This window comes from Phaenicophaeus curvirostris, chromosome 11 (genome assembly GCF_032191515.1).
Source record: "Phaenicophaeus curvirostris isolate KB17595 chromosome 11, BPBGC_Pcur_1.0, whole genome shotgun sequence".
Lineage (NCBI taxonomy): Eukaryota > Metazoa > Chordata > Aves > Cuculiformes > Cuculidae > Phaenicophaeus > Phaenicophaeus curvirostris.
The window spans coordinates 1,519,163-1,537,209 of NC_091402.1; the positions used below are offsets into that span (position 1 = coordinate 1,519,163).

General features: G+C 44.5%; 1 protein-coding gene across 3 annotated transcripts in view; it reads left to right on the top strand.

Moving 5' to 3' along the window:
• The window catches only part of FGD3 (FYVE, RhoGEF and PH domain containing 3), a 107,794-nt gene that overhangs the window by 15,743 nt on the left and 74,004 nt on the right, over positions 1 to 18,047 (top strand). The gene's annotated exons all lie outside the window — the stretch shown is intronic.

An 18,047-nucleotide genomic window follows, 5' to 3' on the forward strand; every position in this document is an offset into this window, starting at 1 on the left:
TGGACCTCACAATTGCAGGATTTGAGCTAGTTTGTTTAAACAAAAAACCAACAAAAACTGGAAGTCTGCGTTTTTCAGCATTGTTATTTTTCCAGTTATTTAATGGGAGTCTTGATAAAGTCTGATTTATATGGGGTTTGGAGCAGAGACTTGGCTGTGGGCTTCTGCAAGCAGAATTTTGGAGAGTTTAGCAGTGTCTACAGAATGGCAGCATTTGGTGCTGTGGCCCAGACGAAATAAGTAGCATATTAAGTAAAAATATCGACATATCTGGTCTCTTACTTACAGCTGGTATAAGGGGGTCAGAGTCGTTGCTCTCTCTTCAAGCTATGAGGCCCAATATAAGGGCTAAAACCAATTTAAATGTGTTTTCGGAATTTGTTGACTATTGAAATTAAATCTCGCGTGGTTTTTGGTTTGTGGTGTTGGAATATGACTTCCTTCCTTCCGGGTTGTTTTTCAGTGCTGACAATTGTCTTCTAAATATTTGGACCCAGCCAGCAGATTAGTGCTCCATCCGGCAGACCCTCTTCCCAGCCTATTCCTGGTGCAGGAACTTCTCCAGAAGGATGATGCAAACACCTGCAGTTTCTTCCTTCCCTCAACTTTTGTCAAACTCACCGTGTAAAAATAACTGTTTGTGTTTAAATTGGAATTGTTTCCTTTTACTGTCCTCCAAATTGAATCATAAAATTACAGAATCATTGAAGTTGGAGAAGACTTCTGAGATCATCCAGTCCTACCCTCAGCCCAACCCCATCGTGCCTGCTAAACCCTGTCCCTAACTGCCACGTCTACATGTTGTTTGAACAACTCCAGGGATGGTGACCCCACCACTTCTCTGGGAAGACTCTGCTAGTGTTTCAGCACTCCTTCTGTAAAGAAATGTGAAGGTAAACTCAAAAGCAGGTTTTGAGTCTCGTTTCATAGAATCATAGAGTAGTTGTTTGGAAAAGACCTTTGAGATCATCGAGTCCAACTGTACTACAACTGTCCAAATCTTTTAAACCCCTCCAGATACGGGGACTCCACCACCTCCCTGGGCAGCCGTTCCAGTGCCTCAGAACCCTTTCTGTGAAGAAACGTTTCCTAATATCCAATCTAAACCTCCCCTGGCACAACTTGTGGCAATTTCCTTTCATCCCATCTCTTGTTACTTGGGAGAAGAGCCCAGCACCCACCTCGGCACAACCTCCTTTCTTGGGGCTGCAGAGAGCGATGAGGTCTCCCTTCAGCCTCCTTTTCTGTAGACTAAATAGCCACAGGGCCCTCAGCCGCTTGCAAAGCAAAGCTCCTTTCTTTGGCAGAATCCAAATCCCCCCGCTTTTCAGCATTTACTCTGAGGGTGGGGAGGCCCTGGCCCAGGTTGTCCAGAGCAGTGGTGGCTGCCCCATCCCTGGAGGGGTTCAAGGCCAGGTTGGATGGGGCTTGGAGCCCCTGATCCAGTGGGAGGTGTCCCTGCCCATGGCAGGAGTCTCCTTGCAACTCAAACTGTTACGTGATTCTGTGATTATTATTAAGAGTGAAACACATCCTACTCTGCACATTTTTGTTTCATGTTTTTTAGGATGATGCTTCAAAACCAGACCCTGATACTCAATTTTGGGTTCTGTAGGCAGCCTGCTTAGATCCAGTACAGCAGAAGATAAAATATTTACCAGTGTCTTGTCAGGGGAAAGAAAAAAAAAGATTCTTCAGAGTTCATGGGGATTCAGTGTGTTCCTGTGCAGTTATATCCAGCTTTGTACAAAATTCAGTATTCATATTACACAGGTTTAGGTCATAAGCATGCTCAGAGATCAGAGCAAAACTGAGAGGTCCCTTTAGGCCATGGCATGGGCTTTCTCTACTTTGTGTTCAAATGATGGGTAACTCTAACGTTAGTTTAAGAAGTGTTTGATGATACAGGTTGTAGAATATTGTTGATGTTTATGATCTAGGGTTAATTATTATCTTTAACATATTGATGTCATTAGGAAAAAACCCAGGTGATTAGAAGCTGGGTTTCTACTATCCTGTCTAATTACAGACTCAGTATGGGTTTAATTGGTCAAGTGGCACAATGGACTTCGATCATTAAGAGCAGGAAACAACAGGGACAAATGTTCACTGTCTGCTACGCCCTTGTTCCAGTAGGAAAATGAAAGTAGGAACAAAATTTATTTTTTCCCCTTCATTTTCCTCTTTATCAGATAGATGCAAGGCCATTACAGTAAAAAATGAGCTGAAGAGGCTCCATGTGGGGTTTTGCTTATGAAGAACCTGGATATACCTAGAAAAACTGCATTCCTTTGGACTTGGGAGATGAAAGAAAATTACAGCAGAGGTATCTGTGGCTGGAAGATGTATCGGAGTTAGTTATGAGTACGGTGGGAAAAGTTAGATCGTACAGTCATAGAAGGGTTTGGGTTAGAAGGGACATTAAAGCCTATTCATTTCCAACCCCCTGCCATGGTCAGGGACACCTCCCATCTAACCTGGCATTGAACACCTCCAGGGATGGGGCAGCCACCACTTCTCTGAGCAACCTGGGCCAGGGCCTCCCCACCCTCACAGGAAAAGCTGAAAAGTGGGTGGATTTGGGTTCTGCCAAAGAAAGGAGCTTTGCTTTGCAATACTCTTGTTCACTGGGGAGTACTCTGAGCCGTGGACTCCTGAAACACTTCTAGGGTTGTTGCAGGAAGTCACAGTTGTAGCAGAGGTTGTCTTGGCATCTGACGAAGCTCAACAAGTCTAAGAGAAGAAAAGCATTTGCTGCATCTCTGCAGCTGTTCACAAGTGCTCTGCTGGTGTCGCAGGGATCTCTCGACTGTTAATATTGTTGGGAATGCCCCCTGCCCCCATGCAGTGCTGAGTTACTGCTGCGCTGGCAGGCAGCACGCTTGGCGCCCGCAATAAAGGCAGCGCTAGAAAGATGTGTATTCAAGAAATCTGTGAGATGGATGTCAGAAGATTTCTTTAGCTGGAAACTAGTGCCATGGTGGAGTTCTGTCTGTTTGTATTGAATGATACGGCATTTTATTGAGTCCTCTGGAGACCACAGATCTCCTCTGCTGGAAAAAATGGGTGTTGTAGGAAACTCTAGATATAACCATGCTAATTCTCGTAAATCTCTCAGCTTCTTTCCATGCCCCTAAACACAGGGTTTGCAATCCCTAATGGGGTATGTAGACACTGCACTGAAGTGGCTTTATTTGGCACTCTGTTACAGCATTCTGGGGCCTGGAGCCATAACAGAACTTGATTCTGGCACCATCACTGCACTGCAGTTCATGAGGGAGCGCTTCTTCTACCCTATGTGCAGAGTGAGGAGCATTTTATAGAATCACAGAATCATGGAATAGTTTGGGTTGGAAGGAACCTCAAAGCCCACCCAGTTTTGACCCCCTGCTATGGGCAGGGACACCTCCCACTGGATCAGGTTGCTCCAAACCCCATCCAACCTGGCCTTCAACAGCTCCAGGGATGGGGCAACCTGGGCCAGGGCCTCCCACACTCACAGCAAAACATTTTCTCCTAGTATCTGTCTTCATAACAGCAAGACTGTATCTTTACCTTGAAGCACCAGGGGTATGTGTGTGGGGCAGTTCAATGATTATTAAAAAAGTTAACCTTCTGAGTTGCCTGAAGTATTTTAGTTGTCACCCAGCTCACCTGGACATGATATGAAGAGGTTCCCAGGAGGCGAGGTGCTCCTCATGACTGTCCTTTCAGCTCTTCCTGCAGGCAGAGCATGCTTTACACTTCATCACTTGGCAGTTTTTAATCAGGAGAACCAGAATCTAGTCCTGTTTCAAGTAGACACTGTATAATACAAACACTGGAACCTTTAGCTGTAGCAGTACTCGCACTTTAATTTGGATGTTGACCAGCTAACTCTGAATTGAGCCTTGAGGTGATGCTTTCTGGTCTTTGTCAGCTCAGCTGGTTATCTGACAGCTATTGAGGAGGTCCAGAAGAGGGTTAGTGTTGTTTCCTCTGATCTGTTGAAGCCTTTTCTCTCTCCCTTACCTGGTCTGGGGCAGTTGAGGACTTTTATTTGGAGTCTGAAAAAAAAGGAGGTTTAGGTTACTTGAAGTGAGTGGAAAACACTGCTGGCCTTGTAAGATTTAGCTTTAAGGCTGCCTAAAAGGTTGGGTCAGATCTAGCCAAGCTTGTTACTGGCAAGGCAGCTCTTTGTATGAAGAACTTTGCAGTTTTGGATGGGCTTTAAGGTTTTGATTCTATGTAGAGTGTGTAAACGCAGTCTGCCATGCAGGCACGTGTCTCTGTGGCATTGGCATCTGCCAGTGGCATCTGAGACTTCGGATGCGGTGGTAAGTTGTCCCTAACAAATGTTTTTTGAGCCTTGTGAGAAGCTTGGACTCGCCTCCCTCCTGAGTAGCCTGGCCTTTGTCTGAAGAAGAGCTGCAGTGATCGGCTTCTCTCTCGTGTCAGGTTTGAGGGAAGCCTTGGTTTGGCTAGATCGGGAAGCACATAAACAATTCTTGGAGTATTTTTGTTCCTGTTTGATATTATCCTTATTAGGGTGTATTCTTAGTTTTTAATGCTTAGCGGTATGTTTTTAGGTTTTGCTGAGGTAAAACATTTACTTTTAGGTTAACAATATCAAAGAAAGGAAAAATAGCTTATGCTGACTATGTCTACATTCACAATAAATACAGCCTGTAGAGGTGGATCTGTGGAAGGAAGCTCGCGCTGAGGACACTGCATGTGCACTGAGTGTGTTTGAATCCCTCAGAGGGCCCTGCAGACTGAATGCCTGTGAGCTGCATTTGTGTGCTTGATGCACTCACTGAGTGCCTCTTCGGATTGCACTTCCTCTGAAGGGGGTGCAGGTCAAGTGCTCTGAGACTGTGTCCAGCTGCAAACCGAGGCACAGTGGGGTGAGGCGAGCTGGGAGCTCCAAAGAAGCTCATGAAGGAAACTCAGCTCATGCTGAGTCTTGGCCAGTGTTCTCTACCCAAACCTTTGGTCTTGCAGAGGAAAGAATGTCAGAGTGCATTGGTTATGTATCCAAAATGTGTGCTTTGCTCATGAAGGAAACTTTGGATTAACTCTCGAAGTTGGTGGAGTCTGACTTGTGTAGACCTTGGCACACAGAACTGTGTCGTGGAGGAGGGGTTACCTGCCCTGGCAAAGGCTTTGCAGTGAGTTCCAACGGCTCAAAGTTGCTTTAGTGCCGTCAGTAACCATGATCTTTCACGATAAGTGATGAAATCATTTGAAAGGCTGGGGAGATACTGCTGATTTTTCTACTTTGTACTGTGATTAACACTATTCCTAAAAACCGAAGTGTTTCCCCAGTGTGTCTGCCCCATGGTTTGCTTATCAAGTTTGCTAAATAACGTATTTCCAAATCAGGGTCTTTAAAGCAATGTGTTCATATTAATGCTGAAGCATTAAAACAGATAGAAGCTCATCTGCTGGTGGTGTTCCGGCAAAGGCAATGTGTCTTTGTATTTATTTAATTATTTATTAATTTATTCTCCATAGCTTCATTACAAGTTTTTTGTGTCTTCTCTTCCTGCGTTGGTCTTTTACTTCTGCAATAAGAAAGGAGATATGTATTTTTTAAACTCACAGTGCTGGAGATAATCTTGGGTTAGAGAGAGCAGACCAGACTGTTTGTTGGAAAGGCACAGAAAGAAATAAGAAGTTTGATTTCTGGCTTAGTATTTTGTCTTTTATTTAAAGCATTGCAACATACATGTTGGCATTGATTAAGGCCTCTGATTTTTTGTTCTTTTCTTTTTCCCCATGTGGGAACAGTTTGCTCTCTCGCCCACGGGGACTGGTTTCCCTTAGAGCTCCACTTTTGGATTCAGGTAGTTACTTATGGATCTCAGATTGCATTTGAAAAAAAACCAAACTGATTTGACTAAGGCTTTGGGTTTTTTTATGTCTTTGCTGGACGTGCACAGCTTTTTAGTAGCTTTCTGAATACTTTTGGACAGTAAGCCATAAATAACTTCTGTTTCCCAAATTTAAGTGATAGAAGTCCATCGAATCCCTAGATCATTGAAGCATAGAATGTCACACCGTGGGGCTGAGGACCTTGGCCAAAGGCTTCTGGAGTATTGTCAGGTTTGGTGCCGTGACTGCTTCCCTGGGGAAATGTTCCAGTGCTCCACCACCCTCTGGGGGAAGAACCTTTTCCTAATGTCCAACCTAACCCTCCCCTGGCACATCTTCCTGACATTCCCTTGGGTCTTGTCATTGGTCACCAGAGAGAAGTGCTCGATACCTGCTCCTCTTTCTCCTCCCCTTGTGAGGAAACTGCAGAGCACAAAGAGGTCTCCCCTCAGTCTCTTCCAGACTGAACAGACCCAGTGACTTCAGCAGCTCCTCATGCGGCTTCCCTTCTGCTCTCCAGTAGCTTCAGATCCTTTTTATCCTGTTTTGCCCAGAACTGCCCCCACTGCTCAAGGTAGGGCCACACCAGTGTGGAACAAAACAGGGCAATCTGCTGCGTCGCCCAGCTCCTCCCTCTTCTAAACCTGCACCTAACACAAGTTTGTACTTCAGTTATTTGCATCTCTGAGGTCATAGGTAAATATCTTTGCTCAATTTGTTTTTATTTCCCCAATGAAATGAGGAAAAGTTCCTTCCAGTGCAGTTCTGTGTCAGTCCACCAGATGACACTTGATGCTTAGAGATGAGAAGATGAGTGGTCTTGCATTAAAACGTCTGTATTCCTTTGTTGCTTTTTAAAAAGTAACATCCAGAACATTTCATTTCTGAAGTGTTTTTGAATTGTGCTTGTGAAATGTTAGGTATGTGCCTCAAATGTCTCTGTGCTCTGCTTGGGTTTTTCCTATGTGCCCATAAGAAAACAGAAATTGAGAGGAGACTTTTCTCTAAAGGCTTTGAACAGAAGCGTGCAGAAGATCAAATTACTGTCACCAACACCTTGTGCTGAGCTGTAGTCAGAAATGATCCTCTTGTGTGGTGGGAAGTTAATGGTGGGAGCAGAGCACTCATCGCAGTGTATCCTTACACTGCTAAGCCTGTTGGAAGGAGAGTGCTTTCGTGACCCATCGGTGCGGTGGAGTCCTGGTATCTTTGGAGACTTTATCACACTATTGACAGTAATTATAAATATGGGCATGGGTCAGATACCAATTTGTGAATGCAAAGCGTTCTTCAGCACGCACTCATCCCTGCCAGCCAAGGTGTGATGCAAAGGCAAAGGAAGGTGGTTAAATTCTGCACTAGTACTGAGCTGGGCTCTGGGTACTGTGGAGGGTGATAAGCTGAAGGATTCCAATCTAGGGTTAGCAGACATCTTCCTGCATCTGGTTTTATCCATGTAGGAAATGGAGCAGGTAGTTGAGCTGGAAAATTTTGCTGTAGTAATATTTCTTTTCCGAGGTCAATACAAAAATGTGCTGTGAAGGGTTCTGGGTGAGGTTTATTATCAACTTGGCCTTACACCGTCGAATACTGAACCTGAACGTGGGGTGAGCACCAGAAGGTGGAGTTTGGTCTCTCTCCGTCACATCCTGGAGGTGTGCACACCCACAGCCTCGTGGTCGTTCCGTATTTATCTCAGCAGTGCCTCTGTGCGCACCCCTGGTTCTCACTGTGCGTCCTAAGCAGCAATTCATAACCAGAGAGAGGGAAATATGAGAGAGATTGCGTTTAATTCAAACCGTGTGGTATTCAGGAAGCTTATACATGCATACAAAGGATTAGCGACTGTGAGTGAAATACATAATTTTACATGAAGTAATCCCTCTGCTGCCAAATACCTTACTTTGTTGCAGCTTTTTCTCTTCCCTCTTTTTCTTTGCCCTCTGCTGAACACAATACTTAGGGCCTCTGCCTAAGCAGCAGCATTGGTTACACATGGTTTGGGAAGTAACGCACCTAATTGGTGGATTTAATCCAAAGCTTTAAGATTAATCTAACTTTTTATCAGTGCTGCTTTTGAAACAATAGGGTTTAGGCAGCAAACAAGTGAACTGTGTTTCTTCTCCCAATGGAAAACGTAAACTCATGCCTGTGCTTGCTTATTTTCCAAGGTAACTTATTTGTATTTCCTTCTTTATGTATGCAGAAGCTGGCTTGCATTGCTCAGCAGGGTCTGCTGTGAGCCTGTTATCTCAGGAAATGCTCTCGCATCAAGTGCTTGGGACTGGCCAGTAGTGTTTCTTTCTCCAGAAAGCCCAGCTCTGTACTGGTATAGAACTTAACCACCTTCCTTTGCCTTTGCATCACGCCTTGGCTGGCATGGAAGGGTGTGTATTGAAGAGTGTTTTGCATTCATGAAGTGATATCTGACCCATCCCCATATTTGTAATTACTGTGTAATAAAGTCTCCAAAGGTACCCGGACTCCACCGCACCGACCGATCACAAAACCATTCTCCTTCGGATGGGCTTAGCAGTGTAAGGAAACACTGCAATGAGCGCAGTTTTGTTTTTAAGTTTTGTCTTAAAACCCTGTAGAGGAATTACACCGAGGATATAAAGCAGGAATTCTCACCAAGCTGAAATTTTAAACAGTGTGTTCAAATGAGGTTTGAAACGAGCTGATAGGAGTGCATGTATCCCTAATTAGAAGCAAAGCTAAACGAGCATGACAAATTTATTGATGATAACCTCAGCCTTGATTAAACATCTGCTGAAGCTCATCTTAATAAATCACAGCATATTATTACTGCATGAGGTGCACTTACTGTGTTTGTGGGGCTGTGGATGAGCAATGTCACAATGTGCTTGTGGGATTGGCGACAATCCTGGGTCCCTGTCGTAAAATCATGAAATCATGGAGTGGTTTAGGTTGGAAGGGATGTCAAAGCCCATCCAGTTTCAACCTTGTCTTCCACAGGATCAGGGTGCTCCAAGCCTCAGCCAACCTGGCCTTGAACACCTCCAGGGATGGGGCAGCCACTGCTTCTCAGGGCAACCAGGGCCAGGGCCTCCCCACCCTCACAGCAAAACATTTCTTCCTAAGATCTCATCTCAATCTCCCCTCTTTCAGCTGAAAACCGTTCCCCTTGTCCTGTCCCTGCACGCCGTGATTAAAAGCCCCTCCCCAGCTTTCCTGGATCCCCTTTCAGTACTGGAAGCTGCTCTAAGGTCTCCTCGCAGCCTTCTCTTCTCCAGGCTGAACAACCCCAAGCCTGTCCTCATATCAGAGGTGCTCATCTCATGGTCACCGTGCCAGGCTTGCTGCAAGGGGTAGGAAAGTCCCTTGTCCTTTTTAACATTAAAGCAACTTGTTTTGTTTTACAAAATACAGTGCAGAATCTTCTCAAGATGTTCTACTGACAGGGTCAAAAGAGAACGTAAAAATTAATTTTCTTTTTGACTAAAATAGGTTCTGAGGAGATTCAGAAGCCAGGCAGAGCTACAGGCATATAGGGCAACACAATATTTAGCTTAATACCAACTTGAGCTTACATGTGTGGAAAACCGTGGTTTATAGATTGGGGAAGAGTTCAGCAGGACAGCAGTCAAGTTGGCTCAGAGAGGCTCTGGTATAGTGATGCTGGAATCACCCAGGGGCATGGGCAGTTCATTGGGATCCTTAGCACACAGGTTTTCTCACTGTAGGAAACCTGCGTGTTTCTTAAGCTCAAAGAGGGGGAACGGTTTTAAGTGAGAAATCGGGAAGTAATGTTTTGCTGTGAGGCCCTGTCCCAGGCTGCCCAGAGCAGTGGTGGCTGCCCCATCCCAGGGGGTGGCTGCCCATGGCAGGGATTGGAACTGGATGGGCTTTGAGGCCCCTTCCTATCCAAACCCTTCCATGATTTGGTTACTGTTGAATATGCTGTTTTGCCTTTCCTTACTTCACTTGTGCCCTCATGTTTTTTTTTCTTGTAGTCCAGTGGATCCAAGTACTATTTTATTTTGTAACCAGTACAGTAGTTTTCTATGTTTTTCATACAGAGATCCTTTTTCTTTCAAGCAGTATGGAAAGCTATTTCCTTGAGAAAATGGATTTCTTGAGCCAAGAAGGCATTGCTAAATGTTTGTCTAAAGCATGTCATCAGTTCGGACAAAAACCCAATAGCCAGCCCAATCCAAACATCTTGGCAAGGAGCTGGAACACAAAGCGCTTTGACTTTCTTCTACCAGACGTTTAAACCTGTGCAAGAACCTGTGCTGATAAGAACAACATGCAAAATGGAATCCTTCGATGCCATAAAATAGGCAAGTTATTGCAAGACAAAAAGGGCTGGTGATTTTATTACTCAAGGCAGGAATAGCCGGTTTCATGGCTATTCAAAACAGAGGATAATAAAATCCTTCTGCAAATACTCAACTTGTGCTGGGTCCAAGGCATCTTGAGCCAGGCGCTGGTCACAGGGTCATAGAATCATGTGGTTGTAAATGAGCTTTGACATCATCAAGTCCAACCAACTGCCATGGAACAGGGCTTTTCCGAGCAGCTGTGCTTGGCACCCTGTCTGGATGCTGCAGAACAGCAGCTCCAAACAGCAGCGAATCCACTCCGTTCGTTTGTATTCCATTTCTTTGTCTAGTTCCTATAAGCAAAAACCTTCTAAATCTCAGCATGGAGGTGACTGGGTTTCTGTAACCAATGTAGTATTGCAGGGCAATGGAAATGTTACTTTGTAAAGTCATAGAATCTTGGAGTGTCCTGATTTGGAAGGGACCCACACGGATCATCGAGTCCAACTCCTCTCCCTGCACAGGACCTTAAAGGTTTTCTTTTTTAAGTCTTCTATATAATACAATTATCATCCAGCCTGATTAATTATGATTGGACACATTCCAGAATCCACGATGAAGGCTCTAGAAACTATTTGAATGGATTTTTCTCATTGTAATTTTACACTGTAATTTTACAGATTGTGACACAGGCACTGAATTTTGGTTGGTGCAATAGAGAAATGATGAGAGATCCCCTGATTTATGTATTTTTTTCATTTGTATCCATACAGTTTGAACTACTTCTTTGCTGAGCAAGCTGTGCTGATTTGCTTTGCCAGGCAAGTCTGCTGCTGCCAGTTCCTGGCAAGGAAACTGGGTCATTTGTACCTCTGAAAGCTGGTAGAGAAATGAGCAATTGAGTGAATTGTAACCTTTCGCTTTACAGCAAAGGATAAAATGCAGCGGGAAATTAAAAGAAGACCTTTGCTTTGTTTTACATGAAAGCATACACATGTACAGATAATTGCAAAAGCTGCGGAAGAAAGCTTTGAATGCAAAAGTTTTTTTTCATAAATCTGAAATGGAGTAATGGTCCATCCTAAAATCGCTGATATAATCACGGTCTCTTTGTTCCAGTGCAAATTTCCACAGAGTAATTTGTTGAACATAATTTTTGTTGTTTCTAAATCAATTTGAGAACAGAGTAAGAGAAAGCAGCCGCCCTCTGGGGTCTGGTTGGGTGTTTAATTAGAGGGAAGCAGCATAGCGCTCTGCCTGTGCAGTGGGAGGTGCTCACACCAAGCCTGAAACACGCCCAGAGGAGAAGAGCTGTGAGGTTCTGTCACCTTTACTTGTGGAATATAGCTGGTAGTTCAGTTAAATTAGTGCAATTAAGCCTTTCCATTTCTCTGACTATTTTGATACGTGCACAAGAGTCGGCCCCTGTTTAAAGCATCCCATGTTCATGTACAGATCCTTATGTAAACACATTTTCTGTTCTGTGTGATGATATAACTTTGCTATAAATCTATATGTGACCCCCGGTGCCCTTTCCATGTGCCAATGGATACCTTTAATAGAGCTGTGAAAGCAAAGCCAATGCCCTCTACTTGTGGAGGACAAGACCTTTCGGACATTAAAACTAACAGCAGCCATGGGGTGACTCTGCTTCGGCACAGAATTTGCAGGAAGCCCATTCACTGAGAGACTTGAAGATTTCCTTGGAAGCACTAATTTAAGTGTTTTAGGGGAAGGGTTTCTTTGCAAATACAGTCATGGCTCAATGCCACCCTATCTGTGTGGTAGAGTACTGTGCTCTTTTTACTAGTTCTTGCGTGAGATGCTATCATGATGGTAACTTCTTTGCACAATATCTGTTCCCTGCCTGCTGCCTGATGGGGTTTTCCTGTGGAATTACATGGAGAAGGACATGGATCTGTTGAAGTGAGTCCAAAGGAGGTCATGAAGATGATCTGAGGGCAGGAGCACAAGTATGAGGACAGGTTGAGAGAGGTGGGGTTGTATAGCCTGCAGAAGAGAAGGCTCTGGGGAGACCTTAGAGCAGCTTCCAGCACTGAAAGGGAATCCAGGAAAGCTGGGGAGGGGCTCTTGATCAGGGAATGCAGGGATAGGACAAGGGGGAACAGTTTTCACCTGAAAGAGGGAGTTTGAGATGAGATGTTAGGAAGAAATGTTTGAGGTCCCTTCTAGCCCAAACCATTCGATGGTTCTATGATTCTGTTTGTGTTGGACGGTGACTGATGTGTGGATTCGCTTCCTGTAGTGCCAGCCGTGTTCTGCCAGTATTTTGGCTGGTGATTCCCACCAGAATTTCCCCGCCTCTCCCGTGTGCCAGCGAGGACTGGTGTGTGTCAGGAATACATGCACTTCATGTATTTGCTTTGGGGAGTGGGAAAACAAAGCTCCCATTTACCTTTCTTTTTCCTGGAATGACAGTACCAGCTCAGCCACTGGTGCTGGATGGGGAGGCAGCCCCAACACAGAGCATGGTCGGATGGGCACTGGCCAAGAGTCCCTGCTCTGGAGCTCTTCCCACTGTGAAACCTTGGCAACGCTTTCCTTTTCTTTTTTTCTTTTCTTTCATTTTTAAGCATTCTTTGTTTGGACTGTGAACAAAGACTGTTTTTACTATTTGTACAGCGCCTGCCTTGCTGGGCTCTGCCTTCCTTTGGGAAGGGACTTTTAGAGTAAAACAGAAATTAAAACTAGATGCTGGTCCAAAGCTGCTGCTATTAGAGCAGTCTTACCAAAAGCATGCATTGGCATTCCACTTCCCAGATCTTCCAACACCCATGTGAATCAGTAGAAATGCAGATGGTAGGTTATTTGCATCATGCATAGTATCATGGAATCATTAAAGTTGGAAAAGACCTCAAGTTCATCCAGTCCAACTACCAACACAACCCCTCTGTGCCTACTAAACCATGTCCCAAGTGCCACATCTACACATTTTTTGGACACCTGTAGGGATGTTTACTCCACTGCTGCCCTGGGCAGCATCTGCCAGTGCTTCACCACCCTGTCAGTGAAGGCATTTTTCCTAATATCCAATCCAATCCCCCTGGTGCAACTTGAGGCCATTTCCTCTCATCCTATCGCTAGTTACTTAGGAGAAGGCATACAAATACCACTATATCTATTTTTTTGTGCATGTATATATGTGCGTAGAGAGAGAGAGAGCTAATTGCAGAGATTCTCATTTCTGCTCCTTCCTTGCCTTCCCCTCCCCACATCCTCCTGTACCCAGTGAAGCACATCCCAGTGCTGCATCCCACTTTACTGCTGCATGGAGGAGATGATGACTCCCCAGCTCTGTAATGAGGGGGGGGTTGGGGTGACCACCTCTGCATTCGGTGGTGGTGGTGCGGCTCATCTTTAGTTTTCTGAGATCCTGCAGGGCCAGCTGTGTCTGGGACTTGGCAGTAGGAGGATGAAAAGTAGCTTTTGAAAATGCTGCCTCTACTCAGGGTGGAGTATGCCCCATGAGTTGTTTTAGGAAGGGTCCATGGATTAAGTGCTCTGCCAGTCATTTGGCAAAATAAGTGAATTTGAGGGGTTTTCAGCCTGTCTTTACTGCTAGGCTTTTTTCTGGTACCAGGATGGTTTCAGAACTTAATAGATCTGAATGCTAACAGCATGCTCCTCTCGCACCATCTGCTGAGGGAGTGGAGATCAGAGGCTTTGGAAGAAAATTGTTCATTGATGTGTTATTCGTGAATAAGTTTTAATCTCTGTTGATCTTAAAGAGATTATGCGTAAAATTAATCACAAAAAATTACTGTAACAGCAGCAAATTTTCTCTTTGTAAGTTTGTAGTTATTAAAGAGAATGAGCGTCAGGCTGTATATACATACATATATGCGTGTATTGGACATGTGCACACGTATGTGTGTGTATGGAATTAAGAATTATATAAATATACAAATTTTAAAAAAATTGTCCAGGCTTCTGCTCATGCTAAAGCTGTTTAGTGTTGTGCACCGTTCAGAGCTCACAATTATGCCTGCCCTTGCACAAAGGCTATCTTTGTTTTTCATGTGAACTCATGGTCTATTTAAAACTCTGTGTTAATAATGAGTTTCACTGGAAACGGGAGGAAATGAGTCCATGGCTTTTTGTCCTGATAAAAACCAAACTGGAAGCTGCAAAGTCAACTGTGAGTAGACGTGAATGCCATATTTTATTGTTTCTTCTTTCCATTTCTGTTCCTCTTTTCTAAATGTATTAGAAGATATTGCAAAGCTTGCAGCAGTGACTTGATACGAGTAAGTTCTCCTATTTTCAAAGCATAAGCTGAGCATGGAAATAAAATGAGAATGGAGAAAGGCACTTGGCACCTTTCGTATTTGTTTCTGATAGAGTTCATGCAATTTTATTTCCAGCGTTAACCGTGCCCCTGCCTTTCCCCACTCTTAACTGGCTCAGTCCTGGCTTTTCTCCAGACACTCCCTGACATGGTTGCTAGTGTAGAGTGTTCTGGGAACAGGCAGCCATAGGCTTACAGTCTATCCTAGGTGTTTGCTTCTTAAGTAATAATCAGTACTGTCTGTAGGTTGTCTCGTAAATAATAATGATAGTGATGTTACTAGTACAATGAAATTCAATACACTCATTGAAGGTGTGGTATGAAATCAGTGTGTCAAACAGTTCTTATCTGAAGATCCCTCACAAGCAGTGTGGCCAGCAGGGCAAGGGAAGGGATTCTGCCCCTCTGCTCTGCCATGGTGAGACTTCATCTGGAGCCCTGCATCCAGTTCTGGAGTCCTTAGCACAGGAAGGACATGGAGCTGTTGGAGTGAGCCCAGAAGAGTACCTGGAGATGATCTGAGAGCTGAGGCACGTCCCATCCGAGGACAGACTGAGAGGGTTGGGATTGTTCGGCCTGGAGAAGAGAAGGCTGCAGGGAAACCTTAAAGCAGCTTCCAGTACTGAAAGGGGCTTCAGGAAAGCCAGGGAAGGGCTCTTGATCAGGGAGTGCAGGGATAGGATGAGGGGAATGTTTTTTAGCTGAAAGAGGAGAGATTGTGATGAGATCTTAGGAAGAGATGTTTTGCTGTGAAGGTGGGGAGACCCTGGCCTGGGTTGGTGATGCTGGAATCACCCAGGGGCATGGACAGATTGTTGAGCTCCACAGCATGCACATATTCTCACTGTAGGAAACCTGAGTGTTTCTTAAGCTGAAAGAGGGGGAATGGTTTTAAGTGAGATTTTGGGAAGAAGTGTTTTGCTGTGAGGGTGTGGAGGCCCTGGCCCAGGCTGCCCCATCCCTGGAGGTGTTCAAGGCCAGGTTGGATGAGGCTTGGAGCAACCTGATGCAGTGGGGGGTTGGAACTGGATTGCTTTTGGGGTCCCTTCCAACCCAAACTGTTCCATGATTCTGTGATGTATCTAGTTTTGTTGCTGAATTAAACTTTTTGATTGGAAGAAAAATCAGCAAACTTAAGTTGATGAAGTTATTTGGATGTTTAACTTTGTTATGACACCAGTTACACCCTACAAGCGATTTAATATTCTTTCTTTTTCCTGCAGGATCTTACAGGAAATGTCTATAATCAGTTGCAGAAGGCTGTATGCATAGGGCAAAATTTTCTGTGTAGCTTTTTTAAGCTTGGAAAAGTAAAGCTGCTGAGATCCCAAGGGAATGTATTGTGGCACTGAGTCGCCTGACACAAAGCTAGTGCTATTTTCTCAAAACTTATTCGGTTTTCAAACATTTGTTTTGCAACAAAGCAGCGATAAAACCCCTCTGCTGGCTTAATGCCACCGAGGAAAATAGATTGGAACAATTGTTCTTTGAAGTTGCAACGCCCCTGTAGTAATTGCAGATTTAGGGGGAAAAATTATTGAGAAACACTATTTCATGAAAAAAATATACTTATTGACATATTAAGCCAATCGTGGCTTTTAGAGTCTTTGACATCAGGAAGCCTTATTAGCACATCTGAGGAAGTTTTCTGCTGTTGTTAGAGGAGATGGTAGGCATTAACAGAGATGGGGTTTCAAGTGCTGAAACCTTAAGGAGGGTTGTGGAAATTCATGTTCTGAAAATCACTTAAGTGACTTAGTGTGTGGAAAAGCTGTATGGCTCATGAAAAGCATCCTGTGTGTCTGTCTGCCTGCGTGTTCAGTTCTGTACAGGAGAAAGCTGTAAAAGGATGTATTGCAACCCACAGACTGTCCCTGATTTAAGGGACACCCCTGTAGATCTCTTTGTCCTGAGCTGCTGTTCCATTTCCCTCCTGGCTGTTGTACGTGGGAAGCTGCAATGTGTTCACAGGCCTGTAGCGCTCAGACAAATCCAGTGTTTTATTGGTTGAAAGTCTTCACTCCCTTCCAAAACCATCAGTGTTGTGTGATGCTACCTCACAGCTTGAGCGATTCATTGGCTCTCCTGGGGTTAGAGTGATTTTTTGCTGCATGTGGCTACTGGTGCTGTTAACACACAGCAGTTCGGTGTCTGTATCAAGGACCTAGTGCTGCTGTTAGACAAGCTAACATCGTTCTCCTTTGTTTCATTCACAAGTGAATGTAGATGTCAGAGTATTAAGTAAAGGCTAAACAAATACCCGGTATCTTCTTGTTCCCTGTTTTTCTATCCATCATTTGAAAAGTTAATTTAAGCCTTAAAATGACCTCTTTTTTAAAAAATTATATCTCTGTATTTTTTTCTTTCAGCGAGACGTTATCAGTAGTCTAAAGAGATTAATTCTGTGGTTTTTTGAGTGTGAACAATTCTAATAAGCTTCAAGAAGATTACAAGAGGACCACACAGTAGTGAATAGCCATTCATGTGTCATTTTTGTTCTATTTATTCTTTCTCAATAAAAGACTATAGTCTGTTTTTCCACTCAGCCTTGCCTCGCTGGTATCTTGCCTCATTCCTAGGAGATGTGGTGTGATGCCTGTGTTGCTTTCCTCCAGCAGAGTGGTGTTAGCCCTGTACCACAGGGAAGTAGGCGGGTGAGAGGCTGTTGCCATTTAGCTGAGAGAAAGTCTAAAATAGTAAAGCTTTTTTATTTGCTCGGGAAGTCTTTGAAGAAACCTCATGGCTCTCCTTTCCAGACCTACCTGGTTACATGCAATTTTAATATATGTATAAAAATATATCTGTTCTTTCAGTTTTGATAACCAACATATGCTGTTCCTGCAATTTCTTGGCCTTTCGCTGTGCCTTAGTTGTTCCCTTTGCCTCTGTCTGCCAGGCTGTCTTTTAAAGAGGAGATAATTATAGAATAATAGAATGGTTTGGGTTGGAAGGGACCTCAAAGCCCACCCAGTCCCACCCCTGCCATGGCAGGGACACCTCCCACTGGATCAGGGGCTCCAAGCCCCATCCAGCCTGGCCCTGAACACCTCCAGGGATGGGGCAGCCACCACTGCTCTGGGCAACCTGGGCCAAGACCTCCCCACCCTCACAGGGAAACATTTCTTCCTAAGATCTCATCTCAATCTCCCCTCTTTCAGCTGAAAACCGCATCCCCTCGTTCTGTCCCTGCACTCCCTGATCAAGAGCCCCACCCCAACTTTCCTGGAGCCCCGGGAGCTTCTCTAAGGTCTCCTTGCAGCCTTCTTTTCTCCAGGCTGAACAACCCCAACTCTCTCAGCCTGTCATCCAAGTTCATAAGGCACAATTTGTCCTCAGCGAAGCCGTGGTGGCTGTGTGTGTAAATGATCTTTCATATTATGTAGGCTTCTTGGTGTCCTCTAAGGAGAGGCTGAGGAAACAGGAGGTCTTGCTAGTGTGGAGCTCTCTATGTCATAACTATTCCTAAAAACCCTTTAGCAGTTCCTGTGTGTTCAGACGGAGCATGGGGGATGTTTTCATATGTGGAAGTTAGATACATTGGTAATCGTTAGTTGTAGAGTAATGGCTGTGGAAGTTGCTGCTGCTTTGTGGCA